This window comes from Triticum dicoccoides, chromosome 2B (genome assembly GCF_002162155.2).
Source record: "Triticum dicoccoides isolate Atlit2015 ecotype Zavitan chromosome 2B, WEW_v2.0, whole genome shotgun sequence".
NCBI lineage: Eukaryota > Viridiplantae > Streptophyta > Magnoliopsida > Poales > Poaceae > Triticum > Triticum dicoccoides.
Genome location: NC_041383.1, coordinates 546172329 through 546190072, shown reverse-complemented (window position 1 = coordinate 546190072; position 17744 = coordinate 546172329).

Sequence of the window (17744 nt, the reverse complement as noted above, 5' to 3'; positions counted from 1 at the left end):
TGGTTAAAAGATGTCTTTGCATTGGATGAATGCAAAAATATTTCTAAATTATGTGCTTGTTTGACGCATGTGAAAGCCCATGTTGTGTTCTGTACGTGGAAAGGTGGTGTCAAACCAAACACTTTTTAGGTACCTGGTTCCTTTATACTGTACAAACCAAACAAAATGGGGTTTGTCTAGTCCGGTGCTGTTACAGTCCGTAATCAGGTTCTATTTATGTTTACGTTACCACTACACGAAACAAACACCATCTATGCCTTAATGAACCGGAGGACTGCGAGCACCTATTCATCCACTGCAGGTTCACCCAATAAGTTTGGAGTCTCTTCAGGCTGTGGACGAGGGAGGCGTTCATCACGCCTAACAACGGCTTCACATCGACTGAGGAGTGGTGGCTCACCTCCAGGAAAGGGATCCCGAAGCCAATGAGAAGAAACTTCGACACAATCACCATCCTTATTCATTAACGGGTTTGGAGGGAGCGCAATGCGAGGATATTTGATCAGGCGGCCAGCGCTGCAGAGAGGGTCCTTGATCTTATAAGAGAGGACATAGCGACGTGGCGTGCCGCTGGATGCATTACTGACCTAGCAACATAATCCTCGGCCTGACGTGCTCGGTTCTAGTACGCCTAGATTGTCCAACGACCCTTCGAGGAATAAAGACTCTCCTAGCTGATGAACATTTGCTCAGCAGGATGACAATTGTGAACGATTTTGGGCAAAAATAAAATTGAAAAACTGGCAATTTCTTCGTAAAGAAGACAATTTATTTTATCAAACGGCTGCGAGGGTGTTCACTGAGAATTTCTTCCTAGCGAACATTCACCAGTTGTTTCGAAAAAAAAAGAACATTCACCAGTTAGCATTATTGTAGGATAAGCAATGGTTAATTAGCATTACTGTATAGACTCTCTCCTATCTAAAAAAGATAAGAGCATCTAGAACATGACCCCCAATAGGGCCACACGAGGACACAGAGACACGAGGACCCCCAACCGGGCATCCCATAGCCGGCCCAAAAGCCCGGACTGACCGGCACTCCACATAGCCGGCCCATATCTGAGGTGGACATGGGGACGTCCATGCACGTCCGGACATGCCCGCAGACCGATAGGGGCACACGAGGACACAGAGACACCGCTGATCTGACAGACGCCTCCTTCACTCATAGGGAAAAAACAGCACGATAAATAAAACCAGGTCCTTCCAAGCCATGGACGAGTTCAAGCAAGAGAGTAGAAGGAGCGGGCAACGGCAAAATTCAGCTTTGCATGCCATCTTTCTTCGGGTGATGCCTTGCAATTGCATGTCACATGCAAATAGAGTATGTGCCTGGGTGTATATACACCTTATATGTAAAAATAAATTAGCAATTCAATAAAAAGTCAAAAAAAGTCTGAAAATACTTTTGAAATAAACTTTACCTTCTATTATACTTGTGAGAAAATTTTCACAAAAATAAAATCACCCTTTGATTTCTTATAAAAAGACATTTTCGGTCAAAATTGTGTGAATAGTGACCTATAATAGCAAATAATTTTTGTCTTCTTTGCACTGAAGTCAATGTTGGGGTTTTTTTCGTGAAAATTTATATACTAGTGCAAAACAAAGTCAAAGTTTAATCTGCCCGCTAGGTGTGTTGAAGAGACAGAAAAAACATTAATTACCCCAAAAAAACATTAATTGCGCGCACGTCTATAGTTTTATGGATTCAATAGTCCTCCAGGAAGGCGATGTTACTGGCGAAGCGTGCGGACACGAAGTTCTGCCAGTTCTCCTGGTGCAGGACATTCTTAGCGGCGCCCCTCCTCCTCGACATCACCATGTCACAGCTGAGAGCGTCGCTCGAGGCGTCGCCCAGCTTGCTGGCGGCTCCGGCGGGGGCATCATGTCCTGCGACGAGGTCTCCCAGAGCGCCGTCCACGGTGCTGCCCATACGGCCGTAGGAAACCTTGCACTCGGTGAGGTCGGATAGTAGGCCTCCGATGAGCTTGACCGTGGACGTGATGTTGTGCGCGGTGGCGTTGGCGGCGATAATGGCGAGATCGCGCGTGTTCCTTGCGGCGGCGGCCGCCGTCGGGTCGGAGGAGGAGAGCACGCCGACGCAGTAGTCGTAGCCAGGGTACATGTTGTATAGCAGAGAGGAGCACGTCGAGTTCATGATGGCGGCGGGCGAGGCCGTCCTGTTTGTGTTGGGGACCAGCCTCGCGATGTTCCTGGCGAGCAGGACCAAGGCCGCGTTGGTCGAGTTCTCGTGCGCCAGAAGATCCTTAGAATAGCCCCATCTGAGCATCACGGCGAGGGTGCAGTTGGAAGGGCCAAGATTGTACGCGTCCAAGAGCTTGTCCCCCGGCTTGCGTCCGGCGACGAGGTCGCCGAGGGCGCTCGCAACCTTGTCGCCCATGTCGCGCGCGTAGTGTTCCGAGCATCTCGTGAGCTCGTAGGACAGGTCGTTGATGAGGTCGACTGTACGCGTGACGTTGTGCGCGGTGGCGTTGGCGGCGATGATGGCGAGGTCGTGCTCGTCCTTGGCGGAGGCGGCGGAGGCCGGGTCCGAGGTGGAGAGCACGTTCAGGCAGTAGTCGTGGCTGGGGTAGGCGCAGGTTTTTGCAAAGACGGAGCATGTCGCGTCGATGATGGCAGGGGAGGGTCGGGGGTCGGCCATGGCAGCGGCGGCGAGGAGGACTGAGGCGAGTATCGCGGCAAGGAGCTGCATCGTGCTTTTTGTGTATAATAATAGGCTTCGATCGACCTTGTCCTGTTTCGAGTTTTATATACAGTTTTGCTAACAAAAGACGCGGGCCTTTAAGTGGGAAGGAACAGTTTCCGGCAACAAATTGACGAGATTGATCATATACCAAATTTCAATATAATTTCCTTACGGCAGGTTTCCATCGTTTTTTATAGTACACTTACTCGACACGATCTTGCCAATAACACGTCTCAAATAAGGCGGCAGATGATAGCATGGGGGACGATTCCATCGACACGGCGGCCTGGAAGAAGTTGGGCATCAACGACAAGGGCGGTGCGGTGAACCGGGCGGTGATGCTTCCGTTGGAGTTGCCGCTGGAGGGGAGGTCCATGGAACTGGCGCTCTCAATCCCAAATCAGTATGGTTCTAACCTCGGCTCGGTCACGTCCCCCCTGGTGCGGGCGGTGGCGGAGGCCGATGCGGGACATCTGGAGGATCCGCTGGGAGAGGCCAATACTCCAATCGCGGTGTCAGTGGACTCGCTGCCTCTTGCCTCGCTCTCCCCGTCCCACAGAGGCCGCAGCTCCAACAAGCTCGGCGCGTCGCAGCAGCTCAAGAAGGTGGCCTTCGCAAGGTCTGCGCGGAGGCAGGGCGCACTGCGGAGCTCCTGGGTGCGCCGGAGACGCCATGTCAGGCGGTGATGGCGCTGGCGGTGCCCAGCCCGGCCCCGACCGCGCTGGAGACGTCCAAGATGGCGTCTTTCCCGAAGGCCAAGCGATCCAAGGCCGTCGTGGAGGGGCAGGTGGCCCTTGTGCGTGCCAGCACACAGGCCAAGGGCGCCAAGGGGAACATGCCTTCGCTCCAACACGCCCAACTTCTTCAAGCGCAGAAGAATCTGGAAACCTCAGGTAACCCACTTCCTCGTTTTGCAATCTTGGACGCTTTTTCGGACGATCATTTAGGTGAGGTGCTGACGGAGAGTGGGGTTGCCCCGATGGGCGAGGGTGGGGTTTTGCGAGCTCATCTCGCTGGTGCGTGCCAAGGAGATGGCACAGGCGGCACTCGCAGCGGCGGCTGCCCAACACGCGGAGCGCTTGGCTTTCGTGGGTGAGACCTCGACGGAGCCATCGCTCCTGCCCGAAGGGGAGACATCAACAGGGGTTGCTGCTCCCCCCTCGCCTCGCTGTGGCAAGGTGAGGCGCGTGGCCAAGGCGATCACCTCCAGAGGTGTGCGCCTGCGCAACTGCGTTATTTAGATGCGGGCGCTGTTTTGGAACATCCGTGGCTACGACCACGCGGGGAGGCGTACCCAACTCAGAGATTACATCCGCAAGGAAGGGATAGATATCGTAGGGCTCCAGGAAACCATCAAATCTGATTTTCGACACCAGGATGTCTTAGCCATAGATCCCCTTGAGCGTTTTTCGTGGCACCATAGTCCGGCAAACGGTCATTCGGGTGGCATGTTGCTGGGTTTCTGTGGTGCCACTTTTGAGGTGCTGTCCTGGGAGGCAGGCACCTTCTTCCTTGCTGCCAATATACGCATGAGAGCCTCGCTTTGCGAACTCGTGGTCGTGCAAGTTTACGACCCTGCTGATCACTCGCGCTCGGCTGAGTTTCTGGGAGAACTCGAAGCCAAGGTGTTGGCAGTAACCGCAACCCATGTACCTCTTATGGTGGGTGGCGATTTCAACCTTATCCGCTCCGATGCGGATAAAAGCAATGCTAATATCAACTGGCCAAGGGTGGCCATGTTTAATAACGCAATTGCGTCTATGTCACTTAGGGAAGTGACAAGGACTGGGGCAAGATATACTTGGACTAACAAGCAATTAGCCCCGGTTCGATCCGTTTTAGATCGCGTGTTCATGTCTCCGGAATGGGAAGTGGTGTTTCCACTTAGCTCGCTCCTGGCAGAAACACGGATCGGCTCGGATCATGCTCCTCTTATCTTAGCTTCAGGGGAAGATAAGATTCGTCGTAGCCCACGCTTTTTCTTCGAAACAGCGTGGTTCGAAGTACCTGACTTTGACGCTATCTTTAGGGAAAGATGGATAAGAAGTGTCCAAGCCACGGGCCAGCAGCGCGGCCCTCTGGAGTTCTGGAACGCGGTAGGGGGACGCCTGCGCGCAAGCCTCAAGGGATGGGGTGCGAACCAGGGGCGGGACGACAAAGTTCTAAGGGCGCGGCTTCTTGCCGAGATCGCCACCCTTGATACACAAGCTGACGCGCGCCCTTTCTTGGAGCAAGAATGGGTGCACCGATACGCCTTAGAAGGGCAAGTCGAAGCGTTGCTTCGTTCGGAGGAGGAATATTGGAGGCGTAGGGGAGGCCTCAAGTGGACGCTCAAGGGTGACGCGAACACTGGCTACTTTCACGCATACGCGAATGGTCGCCGCAGAAAATGCCTAATCCTTAGACTGCTGACGGAGCAGGGGCTCCTTCTTCAGCAATCGGACATCAGCAAACATATCTATGACTTTTACATCAGCTTGATGGGGACAGACGAACCTCAATGTGCACGGTTGCGAGAGGATGTGTGGCTTCCAGCACAGAAAGTCTTAGATACCGAGAATGACGAGCTGGGGCTCGCGTTCCTCCCCAGGGAAATCGATGATGCTATCCAAACTATGAAAACTGACACGGCACCGGGGCCCGACGGGTGGCCGGTGGCGATGTTCAAACATTTCTGGCCACTATTGCGTGAACCCATCTTTGCGGTGTGCAATGGCTTCATGCGTGGTTTAGTGGATATAGCTAGGCTAAACTACGGAGTGCTATCGTTAATCCCGAAAGTGCCTGGTGCGGAAAACATTCGCCAATACAGGCCAATTGCGCTCATCAATGTCCTATTCAAAATCTGCGCCAAAGGGTGTGCCACTAGGTTATCTCCGATAGCTCACCGCACCATCAGCCGAACCCAATATGCCTTTATTCGTGGTAGAAACATCTTGGAAGGCCCGCTCGCGCTTCAAGAGACCCTGCACGAACTTAGACGCACGCATGAACCGACGATTTTACTCAAACTAGACTTCGAAAAGGCCTACGACCGTGTAAACTGGGATTTCCTTAGACAAATCCTAATTAGCCGAGGATTCTCGTCGACATGGGTTCACAGAGTTATGCAGTTGGTCTCGGGGGGCCATACTGCGGTCTCGGTGAACGGAGAAGTAGGGAACTTCTTCAGAAACAAGCGTGGCCTACGCCAGGGTGATCCCATGTCACCGCTTCTGTTCAACTTCGTGGTTGATGCACTTGCGGCCTTGCTGCGTAAAGCAACGGAGGCAGGCCACATCAAAGGGGTGTTGGGGCACCTCATCCCAGGGGGGATCTCGCACTTGCAGTATGCGGATGACACGCTTCTGTTGTTCCAACCGGACATACACAGCGTGGCCACGATCAAAGCCCTATTGATCAGTTTTGAACTCATGTCGGGCCTCAAGATCAACTTCCACAAATGTGAAGTGATGCCCATAGGGTTAGGTTCGTCGGAGAGCAAGCGTATCGTGGATCAGCTTAACTGCAAACTTGGCAACCTCCCGTTTACGTACCTGGGCTTACCACTGGATGCCAAGCGTATCTCGATAGATGGTTGGGCCCCGCTTTGGACTAAAGTCGGTGGGCGGGTGTGTCCGTGGAGAGGGAAGTTCATGTCCTCCGCAGCTAGGCTAATTCTAACGAATGTGAGCCTATCCTCGCTGCCGCAATTTGCGATGGGATTGTTCCTACTGGCAGAAGGCGTTCATGTCAAAATGGACACACCCAGGTCCCGTTTCTTTTGGGAAGGGACGGGACCAAAACGCAAGTACCACATGGTCCGTTGGGATGCGGTGTGTCGTCCCAAAGACCTTGGGGGGTTAGGGATCACTAACACTCGAATCCTTAACATTGCTCTAATGTGCAAGTGGATTTGGAAAATGTCGCAGGGAGCGACGGGCCTGTGGGCAGATCTGCTACGCGCTAAGTATTTCCCAAGCGGCAATTTCTTCGAAGGCAGGGCGCGGGGCTCTCCCTTCTGGAATGACCTTCAGGCGGTCCATCCGGCTTTTGCGCTTGGCGCCAAATTCGGAATTGGGAATGGCCGCTCGGCCCGCTTTTGGCTAGACAGGTGGGTGGGTGGGGTGCCCTTCTGGGAACAATTCCAGGACTTATATGTCCTGGCTATCAATCCGGAACAGATGGTTGCCTCGGCACTCGCCTCTAACCCGCCGGAGATCCACTTCCGTCGGGAGTTAACGGGCCCTGAACAAGCCCTCTTAGAAGAGCTGCTAGCCCTCATTCTTCCGGTGACGCTGTCCACTTCTGCTGACACGGTCACCTGGACTCTCACCTCGTCTCGCAAATTTACGGTTAGATCCCTCTATCGCAGGTTGTGCCAGGGTCAGGGCCCGGCCTTCCCGATGCCGTCAGGACTGTGGGCTGCACGTATGCCGCTTAAGATCAAGGTGTTTTTCTGGCAACTTTTTCGTGATAGGCTTCCCACTTCGGCCAATATCGCCAAACGCTCTGGCCCGTCTTCCGGCCTTTGTGCCATTTGCAACACCGCGGAGGATGCGAATCATGTGTTCTTCCGTTGCCCTCTCGCGCGTTTTGCTTGGAGTGCAGTCCGTGAGGCCACCAACTCCACCTGGGACCCGCACTCAGCTAGGGACCTAGCGGCCATAGTTGCAACGATGAATGGTGGCAATAAGCGCGTGCTCTGGAGTTGCCTGGGTGCCTTGGCTTGGGCGATGTGGCTCACCAGGAACAAACTAGCAATCGAGGGAGTTTTCCCTTCTCACCCTGCTAACATTTTGTACAAATGCAACATCTTTCTGCAGCAGTGGAGTCCGTTGGCGAGATCTAAGGATGCGGAGAAAATGAAGCTAGCTCAAGATCGTCTTCGTCAAGTCTACCTTTTGGCTAGGGAGCCAACCGCCACTCCTTCACCGTGAAGTGGCTTTTTTGTCTAGCGAGCGAGCCTGCGTGCTTTAAGCTCTTGGCTTGTAGCCTGTATTAGACTCGTTACGACTGCATGTGCCTTTTGGCCTGCTGCTACTCCTGTGCCTCCGTGCACGTCTCTCCTGAGCCTCCATGCTCGTTCCGTTGCGTTCCTATGTTATCTGTTAACGTTGCCTTAGTTGGGGGCTTTATTAATTTAAAGCCGGACGCGCCTAGTGTCTTTGTTCTAAAAAAATAAAAATAAAATTGCAATAGAATAAGCACCCCTTAGCTGGCGAACGTTCGCTTCGCTCGGCAGGTTGACAACTGCGAACGATTTTGGTGCTAATTTAGTTGAAGAAAGTGGCAATTTCTTCAGACTTGGCACGACAATTTCTTTGTAGAGAAGACAATTTATTCGTTCACTGGGAATTCCTTCCTAGCGAACATTCGCCAGTTAGCATTACCGTAGAATAAACTGTAGTAGTTATTTAGTTTCCATATACATCTCTTTGGCTTGCGACAACAACCCTAGCCGACGCCACCAAGAGAGTCAACCTTCTGGCGGCTACCAACTGCTGGCGACCTCTTGGTCGTCGGTGGTGAGGAGGGTTGCCGGATCCCGTGCGTGCGGATTGTGTTAGCTTTGGGATTTAGAGCCCTAATATCTTAGGTTTTTGGATCGTTCGATGTCTTGACTTCGGCGGCGGCGACAGCGATACTGAATAAAGAAGCTTCAGATTCTTCTTCGGTGAGGCGGTCGTCTCTATGGTCGGTGATGGATTTGGAAACAGTCTATTCAAGCGGGGATATCGTGGCGGCGACGATATCCTTGTGGTAGATTTGTGTCCTCGGGCTCCGTCGTTGCGATGGCGTCTACTCCAGTCTCGATGTGGAGCTTGGGAGGTAGTCCAGGAGCGGGTGCGAATTGTGGTCTGCATTGACGACATCTGGAAGATGGAACATGTGTTGGGTTCGTGGTTGATGGATGGCGGGTATAGTTTCCTTCTTCGCCGTCTAGTCGTGGTGGGGGTATCAGATCCGGAGTTCGATAGCGTGGGTGTTGCCACGATCTGATTCGTTCAACGGCAATGGCTTCACCTTTTGGTGAGTCAACTTCGAGGTCCGCAAGGCTGCATATCAGCGATGGAGCCGTATAGAGCTCAGGTGAGGAAGTGATCCGTCTTTCTTTTTTTGATGGCTGATGTGGTGGTGGTGCCGAAGGTAAGTGACAGACGTCGGTGTCAAGCTCAGAGACGTTATGTTGTCTTTTCAGTTTTGTCATGTCGGTCTTTATATGACTTTCCTTTGTTTTTTATGATATAAATGAGATACATATTACCATATAAAAGGTTTATTTAGTTTTCTTATTTGTCATCGTTCGCATGCCAGCCCGTATAGAATTATTTTGACACAAATACTCAAATTATATTAAAGTATAAGAAAAACTCTACCAAATGCTCTAAAAATCGTTTTGCCATACTGGCAAATATGATTGCAACGGAAGAATAAGTATACATGCATCTAGTTTGTGAAATAAAAAAAATGGAAAATACCCTTCCCTAAAATCTAAGGAATGTAACAATAAAATAAATATTACAAGCTTAATGAAATCACAAGTTTGAATTGTGGTGCAAATGTGCAATATTGATGAGTGTATGATAATCCTTCAAGCCAGGTAGTCTGTGGATGCGAAGAAAGAAAAAGGTTGTACCTATGGCAGTTCATATGATTGTGCACTGACAAAAAAAATTACATGCACCGCATAAAGGCATCTCCAACGGCAACCCGCAAAAAACTTCCCGCATCCGTCCACGGACACGGAGGACCAGTCCGTGGACAACGATGCGGGAGGCAGCTATCCAACGCTAAATACATTTTCACAACAACTCAAACCAACCGGACGAAATTCGTGCAAACAAGTGCGGATTCCATGCGAACTCGACCAAATTTCATATAAACATGACGGATTTCATACAAACCGGACGCAAACAGTTACATTTTGGAAATATTTTAACTAAAAAGTTAAAACTATGTTCATGTATGTTCGCGCGGAGCTCCACTCCCACGACACGGATACACTATACTAGTCTACGGCCGGCTGCGGCAGATCCCTTCGTCACCGGACTGCCGGGAGTCCCGAAGGCATATTCTTCCCCTGTATCTTCCCTAGTCTGGTTGCGTCGCTCAACGTAGTTTGGCGAAGAGGGTGCTTCAGCCGGAGGGGAAGGGAGCTTCCGTGACCGCCCAGGCCAGGGTGGTCTAAGATAAAGAAGAAATCGGGCCGCCGTGCTTCCCTCCGTGCTGGCCTGGAGCAACTCGTCACTCCTCTGCAAGCTGGTTGGAGCGGTGAGTTGCTGAACCACGCGCTAGATTGGGGCGGCAACTTGCTCCAGCGGCCTAGGGTAGGGAGGTGGAGCAGCTAATTGCCTCGCTCGTATCCGTCGGGCTCGGCGGGCCATCGTGCCTATTTTTATGATGGAGAACTCCTCTTCCTACCCCTTGGATGCCATCGAAATGGTGGAGAAAATGGTGAAGGAGGAGATGGGGGGAGCCGATTCTTGCCCGACGCATGCCATCATTTAAATAGAGGGCGGGCAGGAGGAGCTCGGCTGGCGTGGCGTTTAATGCCGGTCCATTCCTGAACTGATGTGTGGCCGAAGTAGGTCTTTTGGCTTCCATGTGGGGGTTAATGGAGGTGTATGAATGTAGCAAGGAGGCGTGTTCAGCAGGGCATGCACCAGGCGGTGCCCTCGGTCAGCATGCCGCTTCAATGGCGCAGGCAGTGAGAGGTGGCGTCCGCCCTGAGCCGTCTTCAATGCGGAGTGGCGCGCTCTACGGCGGCATGAATGCGAGTAGCTGGCGCCGGACGGGAGCGTGCGCGAGAGGGGAGGGTTTTTTGGTGGGCCATAGCGATCAGAAGCGGGCTTGAAAGCGGTCCAGACTCCCACAAACCTCCCCACTTTTGTCTTTGGTTTACGAGAGAAATCGTCTCTCGACCACTCCGCAGGCCGATACATGTTAGCGTTGGATGGGTTACGCGGTCCAGACAGCACAGTCCGGATGATTGCGAGAGGTTTACGGGTGTTTGGAGATGCCCTGATATAGCAGTAGCAAAACGAAGATCGACGGGAGGCGATAGAGCATTGTCCCCCATATATTTGAAGCGACCGTTAATAGTACTCCCTCCGCCTCGAGTATAAGTCATTCGCGTAGTTCTAGGTCATTGATTTGAGGAATTAAATATGTGTTATATGTCATGAAAGTGTATCACTAGATTTCTACACTGATGTAGTTTCTAAATATATATTTTTTGTCACATATAATACATATTTAAATAGTTAAATTTTTCATCTAGAACTACGTGAATGACTTATAAACCGAGACGGAGGTAGTATAGAAAATCTAAACTTAATAAATGTCCAGGCTAATAGTCATCCACTTTCTTCTACACCTAATAACAACATCTACATCCGAGCACCCCAAATCCGCTTCAAATGTCTGGACGGATGGCCCAGTCAGTGACCGGTGAAAAAAAGAACGACCTTGACAGGCTTATCAGACATGCCTTAAACGCTCGGGTTGACCGACATCCCTCATATCTAGCCCAATTATGAGGCGGATACGGGGAGGCCTGGGCGCGATCGGGCGTGTCCATCACGTCGGACTAACAGTCGGGTTCCGCATGGAATCTCCCGGAAACCCAACAGTCCGACGGGTGTCTCCTCCGGTGGAGGTACGTACGTCGCGTAGCACCGCTCCGGCTAGCCGCCCGAGGCCAAAGTCCAGCTACTTAAGCCGGTCGGCGTCCCCAACCCTAGCCACAACCTCTTTCGCCCCCTGTGTGCCGCCAGCCCGGGCACATTTCTCTTCGTCTCCACCTTCCTCTTCCTTCGCTGCCTGACATGGCCCGACACAAGAAGACCACCTACGCTATGCTAACGCCAGAGCACCACTTCAAGATCAAGGGGTTGATCCGGGTGAAGTGCGCCACCCACATCGCAACTGGCGTGCCTTCGGTTCCCTTCTCGCCGAGGTGGGTGTCGTGCACGCCCGTGTGGCTGGTCGCCTCTAGGGAGGAGGCCGAATGACACTACATGTTGGCAACATAGCCCCAGGCGCTGACGGCATTCCAGTAGACGTTTCCGTGGATGCCAGTGCCAGTCTTCATTGACCAGACCAAGGAGGACAACGATGCCAACTAGATTAAATATAGTTCAATTTAATTTTTTATATTGTAATTAATGTAAGAATGGACTTCTGTGGGCTGTTTATTTATTTATTTTAATTCAAAATTAATGTCTACTACACAACTTTATTCTTGTAGACTCGTGTTGGGCCTCCAAGCGCAGAGTTTTGTAGCACAGTAGCAATTTTCCCTCAAGTGGATGACCTAAGGTTTATCAATCCATGGGAGGCGTAGGATGAAGATGGTCTCTCTCAAATAACCCTGCAACCAAATACAAGAAATCTCTTGTGTCCCCAACACACCCAATACAATGGCAAATTGTATAGGTGTACTAGTTCGGCGAAGAGATGGTGATAAAAGTGTAATATGGATGGTAGAAACATATTTTTATAATCTGAATAAATAAAAACAACAAGGTAGCAATTGATAAAACAGAGCACAAACGGTATTGCAATGCTTGAAAATGAGGCCCAGGGTCTGTACTTTCGCTAGTGCAATCTCTCAACAATTCTAATATAATTGGATCACATAACCATCCCTCAATGTGCGATGAAGAATCACTCCAAAGTTCCTATCTAGCGGAGAACATAAGAAGAAATCATTTGTAGGGTACGAAACCACTTCGAAGCTATTCTTTCCGATCGATCTATCCAAGAGTTCATACTAAAATAACACCAAATAATTTCAGATTCATAATACTCAATCCAACACAAAGAACTTCAAAGAGTGCCCCAAGATTTCTACCGGAGAAACAAAGACAAGAACGTGCATCAACCCCTATGCGTAGATTACCCTAATGTCACCTCGGGAATCCGTGAGTTGAGTGCCAAAACATATATCAAGTGAATCAAAATAATACCCCATTGTCACCATGGGTATTCATATGCAAGACATATATCAAGTGTCCTCAAATCCATAAAAGTATTCAATCTGATAAAACAAAATCTCAATGGGAATACTCAATTCATCATAACAAGATAGAGAGGGGAAAACACCATATGATCCAACTATATTAACAAAGCCCGTGATACATCAAGATCATGACATATCAAGAACATGAGAGAGAGATTAAACACATAGCTACTGGTACAAACCCTTAGTCCCGAGGGTGGACTACTCCCTCCTCATCATGGTGGCCGCCGGGATGATGAAGATGGCCACCGGTGATGATCTCCCCATCCGGCAGGGTGCCGGAACAGGGTCTGGATTGGATCTCATGGCTACAGAGAATTACGGCGGCGGAACTTCTGATCTAGGGTCTCTGCGAGGGTTTTTGGAATATTTGACTATTTATAGGGTGAAGAGGGGGTGCGGGAGGCCACCAAGGTGTGGGCACAACCCATCGGGGCGCGCCTGGGGGCCCAGGCGCACCCTGGTGGGTTGTGCCCCCCTCGGGGCACCCCCCCACAAGTGCTACTCTGGCCCATTGGATGTCTTCTGGTACATAAAAAATCCGCAAAAAGTTTCACGGTGTTTGGACTCCATTTGATCTTGATTTCCTGCGATGTAAAAAACAAGCAGAAAACAACAACTATCACTGGGCACTGGATCAATAGGTTAGTCCCAAAAAATGTTATAAAGTTGCTATAAAATGATTGTAAAACATCCAAGAATGATAATATAACAGCATGAATACTTCATAAATTATAGATACATTGGAGACGTATCAGCATCCCCAAGCTTAATTCCTACTCGTCCTTGAGTAGGTAAATGATAAAAGAAATAATTTATGAAGTGTGAATGCTAGCAAAGTGCATAAGTATGATCAATGATAATTTCAATCACTTTCCCTAGCATCATAATAGCAACTCTTTCTCATAAAACTCATCATGAGAAAGTAGCAATCAATTCACATGTTATGGTTCAAACAATGAATTCTCTTGAAACTCGAGAACCTATATTCTTAGTCACCAAACAATTGCAATTCAACTTATTCAACAGAGTCTAAGTAAGAGCTCCACATACTCAACCATCATATAGTCTTCTATGATTGCGAACACTCATCGCATACACATGAGCAAAACGTTTCAACCGGACACATAGAAAGATAGGGGCTTATAATTTCGACTCCCAATGTATTCACCTCAAGGGTGATGTCAACAATAATAACTCATGCTACCCATATCCAACTGGATATATGTGCCTAGATCTTTCCTCACCACATGATGCTTGACAAAAGAGAAAAATAAAAAGGAATAGAGAGAAAAACTTTGACTCTTGCATGAAAGTAAATACATAAAAGTAAAAGTTAGGCCCTTCGCAGAGGGAAGCATAGGTTCCCATGCGCTTTTTGTTTGTATGCTCAATCCCTTAGTGCAAAAGAACGTCATGTTATATTGCCCCTTATGATAGCAACCTTTATTATGCAGTCCGTCGCTTTTATTCTTTGCCATCACAAGTTCGTACAACGCTCAATTTTCTCTTACACTAAATGATCTAACACTTTAGAAGCAATTTTTATTGCCTTATTGCACCGATGACAACTTACTTGAAGGATCTTACTCAATCCTTCGGTAGGTATGGTGTACTCTTGAAAATAAGATTTGGGTTTAAGGGTTTTTGGATGCACAAGTAGTATCTCTACTTGGTGCGGAATTTTTGGCTAGCAAAGATGGGGGCAAGCACCACATGTTGAAGGATCCATGACAATATAACTTCTATGTGAATATGAACAAACATAAATCATTACGTTGTCTTCCTTGTCCAACTTCAAAAAAATTGGCATATAATATTTTGATGGGGGCTCACAATCACAAAACATTTCCAAGATAGTGTATTTGCATGTGAAAGTTCTCTTCCTTCTACTAATCATTCATGAATTGCTTGTATGACCAATATTGTGATTGTCAAGCTTCAAAAGATTTCACTTTCTAAACCCAATATGAAGCTACCAGTAGGCATGATATGAACATAAAATTTCAACTTCATGATATTCAATTCATTCAACAATTTACTCATAGGATATAAGTGAAGCACAAGAGTAAATGACAAGCTACTCCAAAAAAATATTAGTGAAGATCAAGCGAGTAGTTAAGCAAATGGGTAGCCAATTGTGGATTCTCTCTTATTTAAAAACTTTCAAACCTAAGTATTTTATATAAACAACAAGAAAAACAAAATAAAATGACATTACAAGCATAGCACAACTCATATGAAGAAGTAAAAACTTAGGCTCAACCGATACTAACCAATAATTGTTGAAGAAGAAAGGTGGGATGCCTACCGGGGCATCCCCAAGCTTAGATGCTTGAGACTTCTTGGAATATTAGATTGGGATGCCTTGGGAATCCCCAAGCTTGAGATTTTGTGTCTCCTTAATTCCTCTTATATCACGGTTTCCCTAAATCTTAAAAACTTCATCCACACAAAACTCAACAAGAACTCGTGAGATAAGTTAGTATAAATCAATGCAAAACCTTATCATTCTCTATTGTAGAAAATCACTAAAATTATTATTTGAAATTGCATACTAAATGCCTCTGCATATTAATACTCCTATCTTCAAATAGAATCATTAAATAAGCAAACATATGCAAACAATGCAACCATAACAGCAATCTGCCAAAACAGTACAGTCTGTAAAGAATGCAAGATTCATCATACTTCCCTAACTCCAAAAATTCTGAAAAATTACCACAGTATATAAAATTTATTATATCTTACTATGCAAAAGGTGTCAAAATTTTATCACATTCTGACTTTTCTCGGGAATTTTTCCAACAGCGATAAACTTTCTGTTTTGAAATAGCAACTCATATACTTGCAAAGTAAGCATGTGGAAAGCTATCCTTGACATTTTTATTGAAAAGAAATATGCAAAACATTATTATAAATAACAGCAAGAAAATCCTAACAAAATAAAATGACTGCTCCAAGTAAAACTCATCATGTGACGAATGAAAACATAGCTCCAAGTGAGGTTACGGATAATGTTGAAGACGAAAGAGGGGATGCCTTCCGGGGCATCCCCAAGCTTAATTGCTTGGATATTCCTTGGATATTATCTTGGGGTGCCTTGGTCATCCCCAAGAGTATTCTCGCTCCTTATTCTCCTCATATCGACATCTCACCCAAAACTTAAAAACTTCAATCACACAAAACTTAACGGAACTTTGTGAGATAGGTTAGTATGATAAAGAGCAAACCGTTTCACTTTGGTACTGTCAAAGACAAGATTCATAATTGTTTCCACACAATGCCTACTGTAGAATATAATTTCCACAATTTATATTGAGCAATATAAGCCATAGAAACTAGGAAACAAGCAAACTATGCATGGAAAACAGAATCTATCAAAAACAGAACAGTCTGTAGTAATCTGTACTCCAACCATACTTCTGTAACTCCAAAAATTCTGAAAAAATAGTAAAACGTATATAATTTGTATATCTATCACCTGTAAAAATTCAGATCAAAATCACGTTCCAGTGAATTTTCAAATTTCCTAGACTGAGCGCAAAAGTTGCAGTTTTTGTACAGAATCAAGTCAACTATCATCCACACTATCCCAAAGGCTTTACTTGGTACTTTATTGAAACAAAAGCAATAAAAACATGATTACTACAGTAGCATAATCATGTGAACACACAAAAATAGTAGGTAAAAGTGTTGGGTTGTCACCCAACAAGTGCTTTTCTTTAATACCTTTTAGCTAGGCATGATGAGTTCAATGATGCTCGCATAAAATATAAAGATTGAAACATAACAAGAGCATCATGAATCATAAGTTCCTCTCTCATAATAATTTTCAGTAGCATCCTGGATATTCATCCATATAACCATCACATAAAGCATTCTTTTCATGATCCAAAAGCATACAAAATTCATTACTGTCCATATAAGCAATTTTATTCTCATCATAGTCAATTGAAACCTCTTCCAAAATAGTGGATGTATCACTAAATAAAGTCATGACCTCTCCAAATCCACTTTCATCAATATTGTAATAAGATTGAACGCCCTCCAAAATAGTGGGATCACTACTACCTAGAGTTGACTCTCTTCCAGACCCACTTTCATCATTGGAATCATCATAAATAGGAGGCATGCTATCATCAAGATAAATTTGCTTATCGGAAGTAGAAGGAATCAAAGGATCATATTCATTATGCAAAGCCTCCCCAAGCTTGGGACAAGCATTATTTTCAGCAAATAAATCTTAAAACATTTCATACTCATCAAACATAGCATCCCCAAGCTTGTGGTTTTGTATATCATCATAATCATTCTTATCAATAGCATAATTGGCACCAATAGTATAGTAAATATTATTATCGTATTCTTCCAAGCAAGTGCCAAAAAGATTTTCAAGATCATATGAGACATCATTATCTTCCCAATCATAACCATCACAACAAGAAGTAGGCATCATTGTTGGGAACGTAGTAATTCAAAAAAAAAAATCCCACAATCACGCAAGATCTATCTTGGAGATGCATAGCAACAAGATGGGAGAGTGTGTCCACGTACCATCGTAGACCGAAAGCGGAAGCGTTTAGTAACGTGGTTGATGTAGTCAAACTTCTTCACGATCCAACCGATCCAAGTATCGAACGTACGACACCTTCGTGTTCAACACACATTCAGCACGATGATGTCCCTCGAGCTCTTGATCCAGTAGAGGGTCGAGGGAGAGTTCCGTCAGCACGACGGCATGGTGATGGTGTTGATGATGTTACCGGCGCAGGGCTTCGCCTAAGCACTACGACGATATGACCGAGGTGTTAAACTGTGGAGGGGGGCACCGCACACGGCTAAGAATAACTGTTGTGATTTGGGGTGCCCCCTAACCCCCTATACAAAGGAGGGAGGGAGGAGGTTGATGGCCTAGGAGGGGCGCGCCTATAGGGAGAGTCCAACTAGGATTCCCAATCCTAGTTGGTGTCCCCTTCCTTTTCCAAGAGGGGAGAGAGGGAAAGAGTAGGAGAGGGAGAAGGAA